The sequence below is a fragment of the Pelobates fuscus genome, chromosome 2 (genome assembly GCF_036172605.1).
Source record: "Pelobates fuscus isolate aPelFus1 chromosome 2, aPelFus1.pri, whole genome shotgun sequence".
Taxonomy (NCBI): domain Eukaryota; kingdom Metazoa; phylum Chordata; class Amphibia; order Anura; family Pelobatidae; genus Pelobates; species Pelobates fuscus.
The window spans coordinates 355,158,452-355,177,986 of record NC_086318.1 but is presented as its reverse complement, the minus strand read 5'-3'; the positions used below and the strand labels follow the sequence as shown (position 1 = coordinate 355,177,986).

Below are 19,535 nucleotides of genomic sequence, written 5' to 3'. Positions count from 1 at the left end.
CGCTGGCTTCCTTGCATTTCCCTTTTACCTTTCTCTCCCACTGAATCCACTTGTTTCCGGCAGCACACTATTCTCACTACATGCTATGAATTCCCATCCTTCGGCTCATTGGCCTAGCATTTGCCTTTATGCAAATTGCTCCTTCGCACCCTGAATCCAGCTCAATTATTCACACCTAACCACCTGAAGGCACTAAAATTACTGGTAGCTAAGGAAAACAACGATCAGCCATGAGGTTTGGTAATCTTTTGTAGCCTTCTATCATTTGGATTATTTATTTGCTTTTTTTTTTTTTTAACTTGCTTTATTATTTCACCACAGCCTAAAGGAAAGGCTTCCCAGCGGGCGTGCCTTTGAATGTACCCGTCATGTCATACTTACCTGGCAGAGGAGCAATAGCCATGATTCCTAAGGTGGCTCTCCCAGAGTGAGGCTGGTTCATTGCACTCCGTACCAGTTGACCTCTGCGATTTCCTCAAATGTGGGAAACTCGACTGCATAATTTATGGTAGTGGGGGACTGCGTTCGCGCTTTCCCCTGTGTTTGCTTGTTTGACAAAAATAGAGAACTTCACCAATTCTGACGAAGGATAATTTCAGCCACGGCACCCGTCTTCTTTGGCTCTTACTTTCCACATCAAGCAGGCAGCGACAATCATTTCCTAGGCTTGATCATTTTTATTATCTATGTTTTCTGGAGACCAGTTTTAAGCCAGAATTTCACTTTTTATTTTAACGTTTCAGCTTTTTTTTCATCATTTTTTTATCCTGACTTCTTTTGATTTATTGTATGCTTCAATGCAATGGAAGAAATAAAGAATTGGAGACCTATATTACGTCTTCCAACAGAACGTAACGTTTGATTGAATTTCTGGGAAACAAAGATTTTCTGGATCAAGGCAGTGAATTGCCGCTTGAGACAATCAGACCAAACCTTAGGAATAGCTGGGTGGTCGCTAGCACTTACTAATGAACACCATGGAATTTTGAAAAAGCCACCACAAATGTTCTTTCAGCCCTGTTGAGTGTGGATGAAGAGAAGACAGGTGCTAGGCAAGGGTCATTCCTATCGATGGAGTCATGAAATGTGTGACTTTGGGGACGAACGTAGACCAGCGGATTGTGTACTCTGCCTAATGGCTGCTGTAGTAGAATCTTGGCAAAACCGTTTCCAAAGAGAGAAAAAAAATTGTACAAGGTTTGCTGCAAGATATGGTTGCCCTCACTCTCTGTTATAGGTTTGGAACCATTCCAAGATGCCATATAAGAAGACCGAGGAATTTGTTGGGGTTTAAGCTTCCCTGTAGGAGGAAGCGGGCCTAATTAGAATATTGCCTCCCATAATCCTTTGCAATGGCTTATGGTCATGAACTTTTTCTCACCGCTGTCTTAAAGTGTCCTTACGTGGTAGCTCTTAAAAGCTGGCCCACTTGAACAGCTAGCTTTGCGCAGTGGCAGTATCGTAGCCCATGAGGTCAATCCGAGGCGTGATTATTGCTAATTGAAAACTTTACCCAATACCCCGCCATGATGACTTGAAATACAGTCAGCATTGGCAATTTTTGACAGGCTCTAAGGAGACTGAAAGATTGGTTTAATAAAAGTTTATGGCGCCCCATGTCTAGGGCGTGTCTTACGTGACTCCCGTTTCTTCCTGAGCTCTGTTGCACCATTCCTTCCGCTGGCTTCTTAGCATTTCCCTTTTACCTTTCTCTCCCACTGAATTCACTTGTTTCCGGCAGCACACTATTCTCACTACATGCTACGAATTCCCATCCTTCGGCTCATTGGCCTAGCATTTGCCTTCATGCAAATTGCTCCTTCGCACCCTGAATCCAGCTCAATTATTCACACCTAACCACCTGAAGGCACTAAAATTACTGGTAGCTAAGGAAAACAACGATCAGCCACGAGGTTTGGTAATCTTTTGTAGCCTTCTATCATTTGGATTATTTATTTGCTTTTTTTTTTTTTTAACTTGCTTTATTATTTCACCACAGCCTAAAGGAAAGGCTTCCCAGCGGGCGTGCCTTTGAATGTACCCGTCATGTCATACTTACCTGGCAGAGGAGCAATAGCCATGATCCCTAAGGTGGCTCTCCCAGAGTGAGGCTGGTTCATTGCACTCCGTACCAGTTGACCTCTGCGATTTCCTCAAATGTGGGAAACTCGACTGCATAATTTATGGTAGTGGGGGACTGCGTTCGCGCTTTCCCCTGTGTTTGCTTGTTTGACAAAAATAGAGAACTTCACCAATTCTGACGAAGGATAATTTCAGCCACGGCACCCGTCTTCTTTGGCTCTTACTTTCCACATTAAGCAGGCAGCGACAATCATTTCCTAGGCTTGATCATTTTTATTATCTATGTTTTCTGGAGACCAGTTTTAAGCCAGAATTTCACTTTTTATTTTAACGTTTCAGCTTTTTTTTCATCATTTTTTTATCCTGACTTCTTTTGATTTATTGTATGCTTCAATGCAATGGAAGAAATAAAGAATTGGAGACCTATATTACGTCTTCCAACAGAACGTAACGTTTGATTGAATTTCTGGGAAACAAAGATTTTCTGGATCAAGGCAGTGAATTGCCGCTTGAGACAATCAGACCAAACCTTAGGAATAGCTGGGTGGTCGCTAGCACTTACTAATGAACACCATGGAATTTTGAAAAAGCCACCACAAATGTTCTTTCAGCCCTGTTGAGTGTGGATGAAGAGAAGACAGGTGCTAGGCAAGGGTCATTCCTATCGATGGAGTCATGAAATGTGTGACTTTGGGGACGAACGTAGACCAGCGGATTGTGTACTCTGCCTAATGGCTGCTGTAGTAGAATCTTGGCAAAACCGTTTCCAAAGAGAGAAAAAAAATTGTACAAGGTTTGCTGCAAGATATGGTTGCCCTCACTCTCTGTTATAGGTTTGGAACCATTCCAAGATGCCATATAAGAAGACCGAGGAATTTGTTGGGGTTTAAGCTTCCCTGTAGGAGGAAGCGGGCCTAATTAGAATATTGCCTCCCATAATCCTTTGCAATGGCTTATGGTCATGAACTTTTTCTCACCGCTGTCTTAAAGTGTCCTTACATGGTAGCTCTTAAAAGCTGGCCCACTTGAACAGCTAGCTTTGCGCAGTGGCAGTATCGTAGCCCATGAGGTCAATCCGAGGCGTGATTATTGCTAATTGAAAACTTTACCCAATACCCCGCCATGATGACTTGAAATACAGTCAGCATTGGCAATTTTTGACAGGCTCTAAGGAGACTGAAAGATTGGTTTAATAAAAGTTTATGGCGCCCCATGTCTAGGGCGTGTCTTACGTGACTCCCGTTTCTTCCTGAGCTCTGTTGCACCATTCCTTCCGCTGGCTTCTTAGCATTTCCCTTTTACCTTTCTCTCCCACTGAATTCACTTGTTTCCGGCAGCACACTATTCTCACTACATGCTACGAATTCCCATCCTTCGGCTCATTGGCCTAGCATTTGCCTTTATGCAAATTGCTCCTTCGCACCCTGAATCCAGCTCAATTATTCACACCTAACCACCTGAAGGCACTAAAATTACTGGTAGCTAAGGAAAACAACGATCAGCCACGAGGTTTGGTAATCTTTTGTAGCCTTCTATCATTTGGATTATTTATTTGCTTTTTTTTTTTTTTAACTTGCTTTATTATTTCACCACAGCCTAAAGGAAAGGCTTCCCAGCGGGCGTGCCTTTGAATGTACCCGTCATGTCATACTTACCTGGCAGAGGAGCAATAGCCATGATCCCTAAGGTGGCTCTCCCAGAGTGAGGCTGGTTCATTGCACTCCGTACCAGTTGACCTCTGCGATTTCCTCAAATGTGGGAAACTCGACTGCATAATTTATGGTAGTGGGGGACTGCGTTCGCGCTTTCCCCTGTGTTTGCTTGTTTGACAAAAATAGAGAACTTCACCAATTCTGACGAAGGATAATTTCAGCCACGGCACCCGTCTTCTTTGGCTCTTACTTTCCACATCAAGCAGGCAGCGACAATCATTTCCTAGGCTTGATCATTTTTATTATCTATGTTTTCTGGAGACCAGTTTTAAGCCAGAATTTCACTTTTTATTTTAACTTTTCAGCTTTTTTTTCATCATTTTTTTATCCTGACTTCTTTTGATTTATTGTATGCTTCAATGCAATGGAAGAAATAAAGAATTGGAGACCTATATTACGTCTTCCAACAGAACGTAACGTTTGATTGAATTTCTGGGAAACAAAGATTTTCTGGATCAAGGCAGTGAATTGCCGCTTGAGACAATCAGACCAAACCTTAGGAATAGCTGGGTGGTCGCTAGCACTTACTAATGAACACCATGGAATTTTGAAAAAGCCACCACAAATGTTCTTTCAGCCCTGTTGAGTGTGGATGAAGAGAAGACAGGTGCTAGGCAAGGGTCATTCCTATCGATGGAGTCATGAAATGTGTGACTTTGGGGACGAACGTAGACCAGCGGATTGTGTACTCTGCCTAATGGCTGCTGTAGTAGAATCTTGGCAAAACCGTTTCCAAAGAGAGAAAAAAAATTGTACAAGGTTTGCTGCAAGATATGGTTGCCCTCACTCTCTGTTATAGGTTTGGAACCATTCCAAGATGCCATATAAGAAGACCGAGGAATTTGTTGGGGTTTAAGCTTCCCTGTAGGAGGAAGCGGGCCTAATTAGAATATTGCCTCCCATAATCCTTTGCAATGGCTTATGGTCATGAACTTTTTCTCACCGCTGTCTTAAAGTGTCCTTACGTGGTAGCTCTTAAAAGCTGGCCCACTTGAACAGCTAGCTTTGCGCAGTGGCAGTATCGTAGCCCATGAGGTCAATCCGAGGCGTGATTATTGCTAATTGAAAACTTTACCCAATACCCCGCCATGATGACTTGAAATACAGTCAGCATTGGCAATTTTTGACAGGCTCTAAGGAGACTGAAAGATTGGTTTAATAAAAGTTTATGGCGCCCCATGTCTAGGGCGTGTCTTACGTGACTCCCGTTTCTTCCTGAGCTCTGTTGCACCATTCCTTCCGCTGGCTTCTTAGCATTTCCCTTTTACCTTTCTCTCCCACTGAATTCACTTGTTTCCGGCAGCACACTATTCTCACTACATGCTACGAATTCCCATCCTTCGGCTCATTGGCCTAGCATTTGCCTTTATGCAAATTGCTCCTTCGCACCCTGAATCCAGCTCAATTATTCACACCTAACCACCTGAAGGCACTAAAATTACTGGTAGCTAAGGAAAACAACGATCAGCCACGAGGTTTGGTAATCTTTTGTAGCCTTCTATCATTTGGATTATTTATTTGCTTTTTTTTTTTTTTAACTTGCTTTATTATTTCACCACAGCCTAAAGGAAAGGCTTCCCAGCGGGCGTGCCTTTGAATGTACCCGTCATGTCATACTTACCTGGCAGAGGAGCAATAGCCATGATCCCTAAGGTGGCTCTCCCAGAGTGAGGCTGGTTCATTGCACTCCGTACCAGTTGACCTCTGCGATTTCCTCAAATGTGGGAAACTCGACTGCATAATTTATGGTAGTGGGGGACTGCGTTCGCGCTTTCCCCTGTGTTTGCTTGTTTGACAAAAATAGAGAACTTCACCAATTCTGACGAAGGATAATTTCAGCCACGGCACCCGTCTTCTTTGGCTCTTACTTTCCACATCAAGCAGGCAGCGACAATCATTTCCTAGGCTTGATCATTTTTATTATCTATGTTTTCTGGAGACCAGTTTTAAGCCAGAATTTCACTTTTTATTTTAACTTTTCAGCTTTTTTTTCATCATTTTTTTATCCTGACTTCTTTTGATTTATTGTATGCTTCAATGCAATGGAAGAAATAAAGAATTGGAGACCTATATTACGTCTTCCAACAGAACGTAACGTTTGATTGAATTTCTGGGAAACAAAGATTTTCTGGATCAAGGCAGTGAATTGCCGCTTGAGACAATCAGACCAAACCTTAGGAATAGCTGGGTGGTCGCTAGCACTTACTAATGAACACCATGGAATTTTGAAAAAGCCACCACAAATGTTCTTTCAGCCCTGTTGAGTGTGGATGAAGAGAAGACAGGTGCTAGGCAAGGGTCATTCCTATCGATGGAGTCATGAAATGTGTGACTTTGGGGACGAACGTAGACCAGCGGATTGTGTACTCTGCCTAATGGCTGCTGTAGTAGAATCTTGGCAAAACTGTTTCCAAAGAGAGAAAAAAAATTGTACAAGGTTTGCTGCAAGATATGGTTGCCCTCACTCTCTGTTATAGGTTTGGAACCATTCCAAGATGCCATATAAGAAGACCGAGGAATTTGTTGGGGTTTAAGCTTCCCTGTAGGAGGAAGCGGGCCTAATTAGAATATTGCCTCCCACAATCCTTTGCAATGGCTTATGGTCATGAACTTTTTCTCACCGCTGTCTTAAAGTGTCCTTATGTGGTAGCTCTTAAAAGCTGGCCCACTTGAACAGTTAACTTTGCGCAGTGGCAGTATCGTAGCCCATGAGGTCAATCAGAGGCGTGATTATTGCTAATTGAAAACTTTACCCAATACCCCGCCATGATGACTTGAAATACAGTCAGCATTGGCAATTTTTGACAGGCTCTAAGGAGACTGAAAGATTGGTTTAAAAAAAGTTTATGGCGCCCCATGTCTAGGGCGTGTCTTACGTGACTCCCGTTTCTTCCTGAGCTCTGTTGCACCATTCCTTCCGCTGGCTTCCTTGCATTTCCCTTTTACCTTTCTCTCCCACTGAATCCACTTGTTTCCGGCAGCACATTATTCTCACTACATGCTATGAATTCCCATCCTTCGGCTCATTGGCCTAGCATTTGCCTTTATGTAAATTGCTCCTTCGCACCCTGAATCCAGCTCAATTATTCACACCTAACCACCTGAAGGCACTAAAATTACTGGTAGCTAAGGAAAACAACGATCAGCCACGAGGTTTGGTAATCTTTTGTAGCCTTCTATCATTTGGATTATTTATTTGCTCTTCTTTTTTTTTTTTTTTAACTTGCTTTATTATTTCACCACAGCCTAAAGGAAAGGCTTCCCAGCGGGCGTGCCTTTGAATGTACCCGTCATGTCATACTTACCTGGCAGGGGAGCAATAGCCATGATTCCTAAGGTGGCTCTCCCAGAGTGAGGCTGGTTTATTGCACTCCGTACCAGTTGACCTCTGCGATTTCCTCAAATGTGGGAAACTCAACTGCATAATTTATGGTAGTGGGGGACTGCGTTCGCGCTTTCCCCTGTGTTTGCTTGTTTGACAAAAATAGAGAACTTCACCAATTCTGACGAAGGATAATTTCAGCCACGGCACCTGTCTTCTTTGGCTCTTACTTTCCACATCAAGCAGGCAGCGACAATCATTTCCTAGGCTTGATCATTTTTATTATCTATGTTTTCTGGAGACCAGTTTTAAGCCAAAATTTCACTTTTTATTTTAACTTTTCTGCTTTTTTTTCATCATTTTTTTATCCTGACTTCTTTTGATTTATTGTATGCTTCAATGCAATGGAAGAAATAAAGAATTGGAGACCTATATTACGTCTTCCAACAGAACGTAACGTTTGATTGAATTTCTGGGAAAAAAAGATTTTCTGGATCAAGGCAGTGAATTGCCGCTTGAGACAATCAGACCAAACCTTAGGAATAGCTGGGTGGTCGCTAGCACTTACTAATGAACACCATGGAATTTTGAAAAAGCCACCACAAATGTTCTTTCAGCCCTGTTGAGTGTGGATGAAGAGAAGACAGGTGCTAGGCAAGGGTCATTCCTATCGATGGAGTCATGAAATGTGTGACTTTGGGGACGAACGTAGACCAGCGGATTGTGTACTCTGCCTAATGGCTGCTGTAGTAGAATCTTGGCAAAACTGTTTCCAAAGTGAGAAAAAAAATTGTACAAGGTTTGCTGCAAGATATGGTTGCCCTCACTCTCTGTTATAGGTTTGGAACCATTCCAAGATGCCATATAAGAAGACCGAGGAATTTGTTGGGGTTTAAGCTTCCCTGTAGGAGGAAGCGGGCCTAATTAGAATATTGCCTCCCATAATCCTTTGCAATGGCTTATGGTCATGAACTTTTTCTCACCGCTGTCTTAAAGTGTCCTTACGTGGTAGCTCTTAAAAGCTGGCCCACTTGAACAGCTAGCTTTGCGCAGTGGCAGTATCGTAGCCCATGAGGTCAATCCGAGGCGTGATTATTGCTAATTGAAAACTTTACCCAATACCCCGCCATGATGACTTGAAATACAGTCAGCATTGGCAATTTTTGACAGGCTCTAAGGAGACTGAAAGATTGGTTTAATAAAAGTTTATGGCGCCCCATGTCTAGGGCGTGTCTTACGTGACTCCCGTTTCTTCCTGAGCTCTGTTGCACCATTCCTTCCGCGGGCTTCTTAGCATTTCCCTTTTACCTTTCTCTCCCACTGAATTCACTTGTTTCCGGCAGCACACTATTCTCACTACATGCTACGAATTCCCATCCTTCGGCTCATTGGCCTAGCATTTGCCTTTATGCAAATTGCTCCTTCGCACCCTGAATCCAGCTCAATTATTCACACCTAACCACCTGAAGGCACTAAAATTACTGGTAGCTAAGGAAAACAACGATCAGCCACGAGGTTTGGTAATCTTTTGTAGCCTTCTATCATTTGGATTATTTATTTGCTTTTTTTTTTTTTTTACTTGCTTTATTATTTCACCATAGCCTAAAGGAAAGGCTTCCCAGCGGGCGTGCCTTTGAATGTACCCGTCATGTCATACTTACCTGGCAGGGGAGCAATAGCCATGATCCCTAAGGTGGCTCTCCCAGAGTGAGGCTGGTTCATTGCACTACGTACCAGTTGATCTCTGCGATTTCCTCAAATGTGGGAAACTCAACTGCATAATTTATGGTAGTGGGGGACTGCGTTCGCGCTTTCCCCTGTGTTTGCTTGTTTGACAAAAATAGAGAACTTCACCAATTCTGATGAAGGATAATTTCAGCCACGGCACCCGTCTTCTTTGGCTCTTACTTTCCGCATCAAGCAGGCAGCGACAATCATTTCCTAGGCTTGATCATTTTTATTATCTATGTTTTCTGGAGACCAGTTTTAAGCCAGAATTTCACTTTTTATTTTAACTTTTCAGCTTTTTTTTCATCATTTTTTTATCCTGACTTCTTTTGATTTATTGTATGCTTCAATGCAATGGAAGAAATAAAGAATTGGAGACCTATATTACGTCTTCCAACAGAACGTAACGTTTGATTGAATTTCTGGGAAAAAAAGATTTTCTGGATCAAGGCAGTGAATTGCCGCTTGAGACAATCAGACCAAACCTTAGGAATAGCTGGGTGGTCGCTAGCACTTACTAATGAACACCATGGAATTTTGAAAAAGCCACCACAAATGTTCTTTCAGCCCTGTTGAGTGTGGATGAAGAGAAGACAGGTGCTAGGCAAGGGTCATTCCTATCGATGGAGTCATGAAATGTGTGACTTTGGGGACGAACGTAGACCAGCGGATTGTGTACTCTGCCTAATGGCTGCTGTAGTAGAATCTTGGCAAAACTGTTTCCAAAGAGAGAAAAAAAATTGTACAAGGTTTGCTGCAAGATATGGTTGCCCTCACTCTCTGTTATAGGTTTGGAACCATTCCAAGATGCCATATAAGAAGACCGAGGAATTTGTTGGGGTTTAAGCTTCCCTGTAGGAGGAAGCGGGCCTAATTAGAATATTGCCTCCCATAATCCTTTGCAATGGCTTATGGTCATGAACTTTTTCTCACCGCTGTCTTAAAGTGTCCTTACGTGGTAGCTCTTAAAAGCTGGCCCACTTGAACAGCTAGCTTTGCGCAGTGGCAGTATCGTAGCCCATGAGGTCAATCCGAGGCGTGATTATTGCTAATTGAAAACTTTACCCAATACCCCGCCATGATGACTTGAAATACAGTCAGCATTGGCAATTTTTGACAGGCTCTAAGGAGACTGAAAGATTGGTTTAATAAAAGTTTATGGCGCCCCATGTCTAGGGCGTGTCTTACGTGACTCCCGTTTCTTCCTGAGCTCTGTTGCACCATTCCTTCCGCTGGCTTCTTAGCATTTCCCTTTTACCTTTCTCTCCCACTGAATTCACTTGTTTCCGGCAGCACACTATTCTCACTACATGCTACGAATTCCCATCCTTCGGCTCATTGGCCTAGCATTTGCCTTTATGCAAATTGCTCCTTCGCACCCTGAATCCAGCTCAATTATTCACACCTAACCACCTGAAGGCACTAAAATTACTGGTAGCTAAGGAAAACAACGATCAGCCACGAGGTTTGGTAATCTTTTGTAGCCTTCTATCATTTGGATTATTTATTTGCTTTTTTTTTTTTTTTACTTGCTTTATTATTTCACCATAATAAAGGAAAGGCTTCCCAGCGGGCGTGCCTTTGAATGTACCCGTCATGTCATACTTACCTGGCAGGGGAGAAATAGCCATGATCCCTAAGGTGGCTCTCCCAGAGTGAGGCTGGTTCATTGCACTCCGTACCAGTTGACCTCTGCGATTTCCTCAAATGTGGGAAACTCGACTGCATAATTTATGGTAGTGGGGGACTGCGTTCGCGCTTTCCCGCTTTCCCCTGTGTTTGCTTGTTTGACAAAAATAGAGAACTTCACCAATTCTGATGAAGGATAATTTCAGCCACGGCACCCGTCTTCTTTGGCTCTTACTTTCCGCATCAAGCAGGCAGCGACAATCATTTCCTAGGCTTGATCATTTTTATTATCTATGTTTTCTGGAGACCAGTTTTAAGCCAGAATTTCACTTTTTATTTTAACTTTTCAGCTTTTTTTTCATCATTTTTTTATTCTGACTTCTTTTGATTTATTGTATGCTTCAATGCAATGGAAGAAATAAAGAATTGGAGACCTATATTACGTCTTCCAACAGAACGTAACGTTTGATTGAATTTCTGGGAAAAAAAGATTTTCTGGATCAAGGCAGTGAATTGCCGCTTGAGACAATCAGACCAAACCTTAGGAATAGCTGGGTGGTCGCTAGCACTTACTAATGAACACCATGGAATTTTGAAAAAGCCACCACAAATGTTCTTTCAGCCCTGTTGAGTGTGGATGAAGAGAAGACAGGTGCTAGGCAAGGGTCATTCCTATCGATGGAGTCATGAAATGTGTGACTTTGGGGACGAACGTAGACCAGCGGATTGTGTACTCTGCCTAATGGCTGCTGTAGTAGAATCTTGGCAAAACTGTTTCCAAAGAGAGAAAAAAATTGTACACGGTTTGCTGCAAGATATGGTTGCCCTCACTCTCTGTTATAGGTTTGGAACCATTCCAAGATGCCATATAAGAAGACCGAGGAATTTGTTGGGGTTTAAGCTTCCCTGTAGGAGGAAGCGGGCCTAATTAGAATATTGCCTCCCATAATCCTTTGCAATGGCTTATGGTCATGAACTTTTTCTCACCGCTGTCTTAAAGTGTCCTTACGTGGTAGCTCTTAAAAGCTGGCCCACTTGAACAGCTAGCTTTGCGCAGTGGCAGTATCGTAGCCCATGAGGTCAATCCGAGGCGTGATTATTGCTAATTGAAAACTTTACCCAATACCCCGCCATGATGACTTGAAATACAGTCAGCATTGGCAATTTTTGACAGGCTCTAAGGAGACTGAAAGATTGGTTTAATAAAAGTTTATGGCGCCCCATGTCTAGGGCGTGTCTTACGTGACTCCCGTTTCTTCCTGAGCTCTGTTGCACCATTCCTTCCGCTGGCTTCTTAGCATTTCCCTTTTACCTTTCTCTCCCACTGAATTCACTTGTTTCCGGCAGCACACTATTCTCACTACATGCTACGAATTCCCATCCTTCGGCTCATTGGCCTAGCATTTGCCTTTATGCAAATTGCTCCTTCGCACCCTGAATCCAGCTCAATTATTCACACCTAACCACCTGAAGGCACTAAAATTACTGGTAGCTAAGGAAAACAACGATCAGCCACGAGGTTTGGTAATCTTTTGTAGCCTTCTATCATTTGGATTATTTATTTGCTTTTTTTTTTTTTTAACTTGCTTTATTATTTCACCACAGCCTAAAGGAAAGGCTTCCCAGCGGGCGTGCCTTTGAATGTACCCGTCATGTCATACTTACCTGGCAGGGGAGCAATAGCCATGATTCCTAAGGTGGCTCTCCCAGAGTGAGGCTGGTTCATTGCACTCCGTACCAGTTGACCTCTGCGATTTCCTCAAATGTGGGAAACTCAACTGCATAATTTATGGTAGTGGGGGACTGCGTTCGCGCTTTCCCCTGTGTTTGCTTGTTTGACAAAAATAGAGAACTTCACCAATTCTGATGAAGGATAATTTCAGCCACGGCACCCGTCTTCTTTGGCTCTTACTTTCCACATCAAGCAGGCAGCGACAATCATTTCCTAGGCTTGATCATTTTTATTATCTATGTTTTCTGGAGACCAGTTTTAAGCCAGAATTTAACTTTTTATTTTAACTTTTCAGCTTTTTTTTCATCATTTTTTTATCCTGACTTCTTTTGATTTATTGTATGCTTCAATGCAATGGAAGAAATAAAGAATTGGAGACCTATATTACGTCTTCCAACAGAACGTAACGTTTGATTGAATTTCTGGGAAAAAAAGATTTTCTGGATCAAATCAGTGAATTGCCGCTTGAGACAATCAGACCAAACCTTAGGAATAGCTGGGTGGTCGCTAGCACTTACTAATGAACACCATGGAATTTTGAAAAAGCCACCACAAATGTTCTTTCAGCCCTGTTGAGTGTGGATGAAGAGAAGACAGGTGCTAGGCAAGGGTCATTCCTATCGATGGAGTCATGAAATGTGTGACTTTGGGGACGAACGTAGACAAGCGGATTGTGTACTCTGCCTAATGGCTGCTGTAGTAGAATCTTGGCAAAACTGTTTCCAAAGAGAGAAAAAAAATTGTACAAGGTTTGCTGCAAGATATGGTTGCCCTCACTCTCTGTTATAGGTTTGGAACCATTCCAAGATGCCATATAAGAAGACCGAGGAATTTGTTGGGGTTTAAGCTTCCCTGTAGGAGGAAGCGGGCCTAATTAGAATATTGCCTCCCATAATCCTTTGCAATGGCTTATGGTCATGAACTTTTTCTCACCGCTGTCTTAAAGTGTCCTTACGTGGTAGCTCTTAAAAGCTGGCCCACTTGAACAGCTAGCTTTGCGCAGTGGCAGTATCGTAGCCCATGAGGTCAATCCGAGGCGTGATTATTGCTAATTGAAAACTTTACCCAATACCCCGCCATGATGACTTGAAATACAGTCAGCATTGGCAATTTTTGACAGGCTCTAAGGAGACTGAAAGATTGGTTTAATAAAAGTTTATGGCGCCCCATGTCTAGGGCGTGTCTTACGTGACTCCCGTTTCTTCCTGAGCTCTGTTGCACCATTCCTTCCGCTGGCTTCTTAGCATTTCCCTTTTACCTTTCTCTCCCACTGAATTCACTTGTTTCCGGCAGCACACTATTCTCACTACATGCTACGAATTCCCATCCTTCGGCTCATTGGCCTAGCATTTGTCTTTATGCAAATTGCTCCTTCGCACCCTGAATCCAGCTCAATTATTCACACCTAACCACCTGAAGGCACTAAAATTACTGGTAGCTAAGGAAAACAACGATCAGCCACGAGGTTTGGTAATCTTTTGTAGCCTTCTATCATTTGGATTATTTATTTGCTTTTTTTTTTTTTAACTTGCTTTATTATTTCACCACAGCCTAAAGGAAAGGCTTCCCAGCGGGCGTGCCTTTGAATGTACCCGTCATGTCATACTTACCTGGCAGGGGAGCAATAGCCATGATCCCTAAGGTGGCTCTCCCAGAGTGAGGCTGGTTCATTGCACTCCGTACCAGTTGACCTCTGCGATTTCCTCAAATGTGGGAAACTCGACTGCATAATTTATGGTAGTGGGGGACTGCGTTCGCGCTTTCCCCTGTGTTTGCTTGTTTGACAAAAATAGAGAACTTCACCAATTCTGACGAAGGATAATTTCAGCCACGGCACCCGTCTTCTTTGGCTCTTACTTTCCACATCAAGCAGGCAGCGACAATCATTTCCTAGGCTTGATCATTTTTATTATCTATGTTTTCTGGAGACCAGTTTTAAGCCAGAATTTCACTTTTTATTTTAACTTTTCAGCTTTTTTTTCATCATTTTTTTATCCTGACTTCTTTTGATTTATTGTATGCTTCAATGCAATGGAAGAAATAAAGAATTGGAGACCTATATTACGTCTTCCAACAGAACGTAACGTTTGATTGAATTTCTGGGAAAAAAAGATTTTCTGGATCAAATCAGTGAATTGCCGCTTGAGACAATCAGACCAAACCTTAGGAATAGCTGGGTGGTCGCTAGCACTTACTAATGAACACCATGGAATTTTGAAAAAGCCACCACAAATGTTCTTTCAGCCCTGTTGAGTGTGGATGAAGAGAAGACAGGTGCTAGGCAAGGGTCATTCCTATCGATGGAGTCATGAAATGTGTGACTTTGGGGACGAACGTAGACCAGCGGATTGTGTACTCTGCCTAATGGCTGCTGTAGTAGAATCTTGGCAAAACTGTTTCCAAAGAGAGAAAAAAAATTGTACAAGGTTTGCTGCAAGATATGGTTGCCCTCACTCTCTGTTATAGGTTTGGAACCATTCCAAGATGCCATATAAGAAGACCGAGGAATTTGTTGGGGTTTAAGCTTCCCTGTAGGAGGAAGCGGGCCTAATTAGAATATTGCCTCCCATAATCCTTTGCAATGGCTTATGGTCATGAACTTTTTCTCACCGCTGTCTTAAAGTGTCCTTACGTGGTAGCTCTTAAAAGCTGGCCCACTTGAACAGCTAGCTTTGCGCAGTGGCAGTATCGTAGCCCATGAGGTCAATCCGAGGCGTGATTATTGCTAATTGAAAACTTTACCCAATACCCCGCCATGATGACTTGAAATACAGTCAGCATTGGCAATTTTTGACAGGCTCTAAGGAGACTGAAAGATTGGTTTAATAAAAGTTTATGGCGCCCCATGTCTAGGGCGTGTCTTACGTGACTCCCGTTTCTTCCTGAGCTCTGTTGCACCATTCCTTCCGCTGGCTTCTTAGCATTTCCCTTTTACATTTCTCTCCCACTGAATTCACTTGTTTCCGGCAGCACACTATTCTCACTACATGCTACGAATTCCCATCCTTCGGCTCATTGGCCTAGCATTTGCCTTTATGCAAATTGCTCCTTCGCACCCTGAATCCAGCTCAATTATTCACACCTAACCACCTGAAGGCACTAAAATTACTGGTAGCTAAGGAAAACAACGATCAGCCACGAGGTTTGGTAATCTTTTGTAGCCTTCTATCATTTGGATTATTTATTTGCTTTTTTTTTTTTTTTACTTGCTTTATTATTTCACCACAGCCTAAAGGAAAGGCTTCCCAGCGGGCGTGCCTTTGAATGTACCCGTCATGTCATACTTACCTGGCAGGGGAGCAATAGCCATGATCCCTAAGGTGGCTCTCCCAGAGTGAGGCTGGTTCATTGCACTCCGTACCAGTTGACCTCTGCGATTTCCTCAAATGTGGGAAACTCGACTGCATAATTTATGGTAGTGGGGGACTGCGTTCGCGCTTTCCCCTGTGTTTGCTTGTTTGACAAAAATAGAGAACTTCACCAATTCTGACGAAGGATAATTTCAGCCACGGCACCCGTCTTCTTTGGCTCTTACTTTCCACATCAAGCAGGCAGCGACAATCATTTCCTAGGCTTGATCATTTTTATTATCTATGTTTTCTGGAGACCAGTTTTAAGCCAGAATTTAACTTTTTATTTTAACTTTTCAGCTTTTTTTTCATCATTTTTTTATCCTGACTTCTTTTGATTTATTGTATGCTTCAATGCAATGGAAGAAATAAAGAATTGGAGACCTATATTACGTCTTCCAACAGAACGTAACGTTTGATTGAATTTCTGGGAAAAAAAGATTTTCTGGATCAAATCAGTGAATTGCCGCTTGAGACAATCAGACCAAACCTTAGGAATAGCTGGGTGGTCGCTAGCACTTACTAATGAACACCATGGAATTTTGAAAAAGCCACCACAAATGTTCTTTCAGCCCTGTTGAGTGTGGATGAAGAGAAGACAGGTGCTAGGCAAGGGTCATTCCTATCGATGGAGTCATGAAATGTGTGACTTTGGGGACGAACGTAGACAAGCGGATTGTGTACTCTGCCTAATGGCTGCTGTAGTAGAATCTTGGCAAAACTGTTTCCAAAGAGAGAAAAAAAATTGTACAAGGTTTGCTGCAAGATATGGTTGCCCTCACTCTCTGTTATAGGTTTGGAACCATTCCAAGATGCCATATAAGAAGACCGAGGAATTTGTTGGGGTTTAAGCTTCCCTGTAGGAGGAAGCGGGCCTAATTAGAATATTGCCTCCCATAATCCTTTGCAATGGCTTATGGTCATGAACTTTTTCTCACCGCTGTCTTAAAGTGTCCTTACGTGGTAGCTCTTAAAAGCTGGCCCACTTGAACAGCTAGCTTTGCGCAGTGGCAGTATCGTAGCCCATGAGGTCAATCCGAGGCGTGATTATTGCTAATTGAAAACTTTACCCAATACCCCGCCATGATGACTTGAAATACAGTCAGCATTGGCAATTTTTGACAGGCTCTAAGGAGACTGAAAGATTGGTTTAATAAAAGTTTATGGCGCCCCATGTCTAGGGCGTGTCTTACGTGACTCCCGTTTCTTCCTGAGCTCTGTTGCACCATTCCTTCCGCTGGCTTCTTAGCATTTCCCTTTTACCTTTCTCTCCCACTGAATTCACTTGTTTCCGGCAGCACACTATTCTCACTACATGCTACGAATTCCCATCCTTCGGCTCATTGGCCTAGCATTTGCCTTTATGCAAATTGCTCCTTCGCACCCTGAATCCAGCTCAATTATTCACACCTAACCACCTGAAGGCACTAAAATTACTGGTAGCTAAGGAAAACAACGATCAGCCACGAGGTTTGGTAATCTTTTGTAGCCTTCTATCATTTGGATTATTTATTTGCTTTTTTTTTTTTTTTTTTTTAACTTGCTTTATTATTTCACCACAGCCTAAAGGAAAGGCTTCCCAGCGGGCGTGCCTTTGAATGTACCCGTCATGTCATACTTACCTGGCAGGGGAGCAATAGCCATGATCCCTAAGGTGGCTCTCCCAGAGTGAGGCTGGTTCATTGCACTCCGTACCAGTTGACCTCTGCGATTTCCTCAAATGTGGGAAACTCGACTGCATAATTTATGGTAGTGGGGGACTGCGTTCGCGCTTTCCCCTGTGTTTGCTTGTTTGACAAAAATAGAGAACTTCACCAATTCTGACGAAGGATAATTTCAGCCACGGCACCCGTCTTCTTTGGCTCTTACTTTCCACATCAAGCAGGCAGCGACAATCATTTCCTAGGCTTGATCATTTTTATTATCTATGTTTTCTGGAGACCAGTTTTAAGCCAGAATTTCACTTTTTATTTTAACTTTTCAGCTTTTTTTTCATCATTTTTTTATCCTGACTTCTTTTGATTTATTGTATGCTTCAATGCAATGGAAGAAATAAAGAATTGGAGACCTATATTACGTCTTCCAACAGAACGTAACGTTTGATTGAATTTCTGGGAAAAAAAGATTTTCTGGATCAAATCAGTGAATTGCCGCTTGAGACAATCAGACCAAACCTTAGGAATAGCTGGGTGGTCGCTAGCACTTACTAATGAACACCATGGAATTTTGAAAAAGCCACCACAAATGTTCTTTCAGCCCTGTTGAGTGTGGATGAAGAGAAGACAGGTGCTAGGCAAGGGTCATTCCTATCGATGGAGTCATGAAATGTGTGACTTTGGGGACGAACGTAGACCAGCGGATTGTGTACTCTGCCTAATGGCTGCTGTAGTAGAATCTTGGCAAAACTGTTTCCAAAGAGAGAAAAAAAATTGTACAAGGTTTGCTGCAAGATATGGTTGCCCTCACTCTCTGTTATAGGTTTGGAACCATTCCAAGATGCCATATAAGAAGACCGAGGAATTTGTTGGGGTTTAAGCTTCCCTGTAGGAGGAAGCGGGCCTAATTAGAATATTGCCTCCCATAATCCTTTGCAATGGCTTATGGTCATGAACTTTTTCTCACCGCTGTCTTAAAGTGTCCTTACGTGGTAGCTCTTAAAAGCTGGCCCACTTGAACAGCTAGCTTTGCGCAGTGGCAGTATCGTAGCCCATGAGGTCAATCCGAGGCGTGATTATTGCTAATTGAAAACTTTACCCAATACCCCGCCATGATGACTTGAAATACAGTCAGCATTGGCAATTTTTGACAGGCTCTAAGGAGACTGAAAGATTGGTTTAATAAAAGTTTATGGCGCCCCATGTCTAGGGCGTGTCTTACGTGACTCCCGTTTCTTCCTGAGCTCTGTTGCACCATTCCTTCCGCGGGCTTCTTAGCATTTCCCTTTTACCTTTCTCTCCCACTGAATTCACTTGTTTCCGGCAGCACACTATTCTCACTACATGCTACGAATTCCCATCCTTCGGCTCATTGGCCTAGCATTTGCCTTTATGCAAATTGCTCCTTCGCACCCTGAATCCAGCTCAATTATTCACACCTAACCACCTGAAGGCACTAAAATTACTGGTAGCTAAGGAAAACAACGATCAGCCACGAGGTTTGGTAATCTTTTGTAGCCTTCTATCATTTGGATTATTTATTTGCTTTTTTTTTTTTTTTACTTGCTTTATTATTTCACCATAGCCTAAAGGAAAGGCTTCCCAGCGGGCGTGCCTTTGAATGTACCCGTCATGTCATACTTACCTGGCAGGGGAGCAATAGCCATGATCCCTAAGGTGGCTCTCCCAGAGTGAGGCTGGTTCATTGCACTACGTACCAGTTGACCTCTGCGATTTCCTCAAATGTGGGAAACTCAACTGCATAATTTATGGTAGTGGGGGACTGCGTTCGCGCTTTCCCCTGTGTTTGCTTGTTTGACAAAAATAGAGAACTTCACCAATTCTGATGAAGGATAATTTCAGCCACGGCACCCGTCTTCTTTGGCTCTTACTTTCCGCATCAAGCAGGCAGCGACAATCATTTCCTAGGCTTGATCATTTTTATTATCTATGTTTTCTGGAGACCAGTTTTAAGCCAGAATTTCACTTTTTATTTTAACTTTTCAGCTTTTTTTTCATCATTTTTTTATCCTGACTTCTTTTGATTTATTGTATGCTTCAATGCAATGGAAGAAATAAAGAATTGGAGACCTATATTACGTCTTCCAACAGAACGTAACGTTTGATTGAATTTCTGGGAAAAAAAGATTTTCTGGATCAAGGCAGTGAATTGCCGCTTGAGACAATCAGACCAAACCTTAGGAATAGCTGGGTGGTCGCTAGCACTTACTAATGAACACCATGGAATTTTGAAAAAGCCACCACAAATGTTCTTTCAGCCCTGTTGAGTGTGGATGAAGAGAAGACAGGTGCTAGGCAAGGGTC

General features: G+C 42.7%; 23 non-coding genes across 23 annotated transcripts; all 23 read left to right on the top strand.

The window, feature by feature from the left end:
- The first annotated feature begins 373 nt into the window (after positions 1 to 373).
- Positions 374 to 540, top strand: LOC134591004 (U1 spliceosomal RNA). Its single transcript, XR_010087846.1, has one exon. It is a non-coding gene; the product is annotated as a U1 spliceosomal RNA (small nuclear RNA).
- An 899-nt stretch (positions 541 to 1,439) lies between these two features.
- On the top strand, positions 1,440 to 1,580 carry LOC134592511 (U4 spliceosomal RNA). Its single transcript, XR_010089128.1, has one exon. It is a non-coding gene; the product is annotated as a U4 spliceosomal RNA (small nuclear RNA).
- Positions 1,581 to 2,051: 471 nt separating this feature from the next.
- Positions 2,052 to 2,218, top strand: LOC134590421 (U1 spliceosomal RNA). The gene has a single exon (XR_010087348.1). It is a non-coding gene; the product is annotated as a U1 spliceosomal RNA (small nuclear RNA).
- Positions 2,219 to 3,117: 899 nt separating this feature from the next.
- LOC134592510 (U4 spliceosomal RNA) lies at positions 3,118 to 3,258 on the top strand. The gene has a single exon (XR_010089127.1). It is a non-coding gene; the product is annotated as a U4 spliceosomal RNA (small nuclear RNA).
- Positions 3,259 to 3,729: 471 nt separating this feature from the next.
- Positions 3,730 to 3,896, top strand: LOC134590420 (U1 spliceosomal RNA). Its single transcript, XR_010087347.1, has one exon. It is a non-coding gene; the product is annotated as a U1 spliceosomal RNA (small nuclear RNA).
- Positions 3,897 to 4,795: 899 nt separating this feature from the next.
- On the top strand, positions 4,796 to 4,936 carry LOC134592509 (U4 spliceosomal RNA). The gene has a single exon (XR_010089126.1). It is a non-coding gene; the product is annotated as a U4 spliceosomal RNA (small nuclear RNA).
- Positions 4,937 to 5,407: 471 nt separating this feature from the next.
- On the top strand, positions 5,408 to 5,574 carry LOC134590419 (U1 spliceosomal RNA). Its single transcript, XR_010087346.1, has one exon. It is a non-coding gene; the product is annotated as a U1 spliceosomal RNA (small nuclear RNA).
- Positions 5,575 to 6,473: 899 nt separating this feature from the next.
- On the top strand, positions 6,474 to 6,614 carry LOC134593776 (U4 spliceosomal RNA). Its single transcript, XR_010090210.1, has one exon. It is a non-coding gene; the product is annotated as a U4 spliceosomal RNA (small nuclear RNA).
- Positions 6,615 to 7,091: 477 nt separating this feature from the next.
- LOC134591481 (U1 spliceosomal RNA) lies at positions 7,092 to 7,258 on the top strand. Its single transcript, XR_010088255.1, has one exon. It is a non-coding gene; the product is annotated as a U1 spliceosomal RNA (small nuclear RNA).
- An 899-nt stretch (positions 7,259 to 8,157) lies between these two features.
- LOC134592508 (U4 spliceosomal RNA) lies at positions 8,158 to 8,298 on the top strand. Its single transcript, XR_010089125.1, has one exon. It is a non-coding gene; the product is annotated as a U4 spliceosomal RNA (small nuclear RNA).
- Positions 8,299 to 8,769: 471 nt separating this feature from the next.
- LOC134591202 (U1 spliceosomal RNA) lies at positions 8,770 to 8,936 on the top strand. The gene has a single exon (XR_010088014.1). It is a non-coding gene; the product is annotated as a U1 spliceosomal RNA (small nuclear RNA).
- An 899-nt stretch (positions 8,937 to 9,835) lies between these two features.
- On the top strand, positions 9,836 to 9,976 carry LOC134592506 (U4 spliceosomal RNA). Its single transcript, XR_010089124.1, has one exon. It is a non-coding gene; the product is annotated as a U4 spliceosomal RNA (small nuclear RNA).
- A 469-nt stretch (positions 9,977 to 10,445) lies between these two features.
- LOC134590259 (U1 spliceosomal RNA) lies at positions 10,446 to 10,612 on the top strand. Its single transcript, XR_010087209.1, has one exon. It is a non-coding gene; the product is annotated as a U1 spliceosomal RNA (small nuclear RNA).
- Positions 10,613 to 11,518: 906 nt separating this feature from the next.
- LOC134592504 (U4 spliceosomal RNA) lies at positions 11,519 to 11,659 on the top strand. Its single transcript, XR_010089123.1, has one exon. It is a non-coding gene; the product is annotated as a U4 spliceosomal RNA (small nuclear RNA).
- Positions 11,660 to 12,130: 471 nt separating this feature from the next.
- Positions 12,131 to 12,297, top strand: LOC134591330 (U1 spliceosomal RNA). The gene has a single exon (XR_010088125.1). It is a non-coding gene; the product is annotated as a U1 spliceosomal RNA (small nuclear RNA).
- Positions 12,298 to 13,196: 899 nt separating this feature from the next.
- On the top strand, positions 13,197 to 13,337 carry LOC134592503 (U4 spliceosomal RNA). The gene has a single exon (XR_010089122.1). It is a non-coding gene; the product is annotated as a U4 spliceosomal RNA (small nuclear RNA).
- A 470-nt stretch (positions 13,338 to 13,807) lies between these two features.
- Positions 13,808 to 13,974, top strand: LOC134590081 (U1 spliceosomal RNA). Its single transcript, XR_010087058.1, has one exon. It is a non-coding gene; the product is annotated as a U1 spliceosomal RNA (small nuclear RNA).
- Positions 13,975 to 14,873: 899 nt separating this feature from the next.
- Positions 14,874 to 15,014, top strand: LOC134592502 (U4 spliceosomal RNA). The gene has a single exon (XR_010089121.1). It is a non-coding gene; the product is annotated as a U4 spliceosomal RNA (small nuclear RNA).
- Positions 15,015 to 15,485: 471 nt separating this feature from the next.
- LOC134590080 (U1 spliceosomal RNA) lies at positions 15,486 to 15,652 on the top strand. Its single transcript, XR_010087057.1, has one exon. It is a non-coding gene; the product is annotated as a U1 spliceosomal RNA (small nuclear RNA).
- Positions 15,653 to 16,551: 899 nt separating this feature from the next.
- Positions 16,552 to 16,692, top strand: LOC134592501 (U4 spliceosomal RNA). The gene has a single exon (XR_010089120.1). It is a non-coding gene; the product is annotated as a U4 spliceosomal RNA (small nuclear RNA).
- Positions 16,693 to 17,169: 477 nt separating this feature from the next.
- LOC134590078 (U1 spliceosomal RNA) lies at positions 17,170 to 17,336 on the top strand. Its single transcript, XR_010087056.1, has one exon. It is a non-coding gene; the product is annotated as a U1 spliceosomal RNA (small nuclear RNA).
- Positions 17,337 to 18,235: 899 nt separating this feature from the next.
- LOC134592500 (U4 spliceosomal RNA) lies at positions 18,236 to 18,376 on the top strand. The gene has a single exon (XR_010089119.1). It is a non-coding gene; the product is annotated as a U4 spliceosomal RNA (small nuclear RNA).
- A 471-nt stretch (positions 18,377 to 18,847) lies between these two features.
- LOC134590949 (U1 spliceosomal RNA) lies at positions 18,848 to 19,014 on the top strand. The gene has a single exon (XR_010087799.1). It is a non-coding gene; the product is annotated as a U1 spliceosomal RNA (small nuclear RNA).
- The last annotated feature ends 521 nt before the right edge of the window (positions 19,015 to 19,535 follow it).